Below are 1,075 nucleotides of genomic sequence, written 5' to 3'. Positions count from 1 at the left end.
TATCCCGAATCCACCCCCCCACCCCCGCTATACTTTCCTTCCCTTCCCCTGGTACAGGTGTAGTACTATCTGTACCCCGTACTGCCGTCCAGTGCAGCCCTGTACAATGTATTCTGAATTTCGCCCGCATATTAGCTCTGTTGAATTTGGAGACAAGTAGATGGTCACGAGGGACAAGTAGATGGTCACGAGGGACAAGTAGATGGTCACGAGGGACAAGTAGATGGTCACGAGGGACAAGTAGATGGTCACGAGGGACAAGTAAATTGGGCCCCCTGCTTTAGTCCTTGGACAAGTAGTTTAAAAAAAAAAATTCCAGACCCCTGAGGACCTTCGAAACCTGTCAGGCAACCCAGTCATTTGCATGACTAGGTTAGCTAATATTGTAAAGTGAACCTGTCATTGCTATATATGAGATTTTAGATGTTAATAGTGTTGAGAAAAGGTACAGACCCAATCACAAGCCTTCAGCAGTTATGTAATAGGTCAGATCAGCACCCTGCACAATACATCACGCTGGAGTAAAGGTTCATATATCCCTAAATGAAGTACCTGTTTCACTTTGTGCCCGCTGCCGCTTTCATTGTTGGATAAATGTCGCTGCAGGATAGAGAGGCAGACTCCACCAGTCATGAGCAGCCTCCATGTTATTGGCTGGACAGAAAGTGGTCATGGTAGGGGGGCTGCAAGGTAAACTGATAATACAGAGATGATAAATTCTCCATCGTCACATCACTAGAACAACAAATGACAGAAAACGGAAGTGGAGTACAAAAGACTTTAAACTGGGACTTAGAGGATGCCATGTGCTCCTATTAAGGCACTTTACCTTCCTGCAACCTCCCAATGTGTCATGCTGATGCTGTGCATAAAGCCAAATTCGACACACACACACTGCAAGGGTTAAATGCTTTATCTCTAGGGTACCAGGAAAAAGACTTTGACTTACCCCATGCCTCACTGCCCCAGCTTCAAGCAGTCTCCGCTTCTCTCTGATTCTCTAGGTTGTAAGCAACCCCTCAGCGTCCTCACATACAATGCTACTGGCCCCAAATTGTATTTGTTAACATCCCTG

The 1,075-nt window shown here is 46.0% G+C and overlaps 1 protein-coding gene across 1 annotated transcript in view; it reads right to left on the bottom strand.

Annotated features, from left to right (window-relative positions):
• PRDM4 (PR/SET domain 4) overlaps window positions 1–647 on the bottom strand; it is a 20,750-nt gene extending 20,103 nt beyond the window's left edge. The window contains exon 1 of the mRNA XM_018560107.1: window positions 553–647. The gene's annotated coding sequence lies outside the window, so the exon portion shown is untranslated. The remainder of the gene's footprint in view (window positions 1–552) is intronic.
• Between the last annotated feature and the right edge of the window lie 428 nt (window positions 648–1,075).

Source organism: Nanorana parkeri, unplaced genomic scaffold (genome assembly GCF_000935625.1).
Source record: "Nanorana parkeri isolate BGI_ZX_2015 unplaced genomic scaffold, ASM93562v1 scaffold432, whole genome shotgun sequence".
Classification (NCBI taxonomy): Eukaryota; Metazoa; Chordata; class Amphibia; order Anura; family Dicroglossidae; genus Nanorana; species Nanorana parkeri.
Note: the sequence above shows the minus strand (reverse complement) of the source record. Positions and strands in the feature narration are given on the sequence as shown.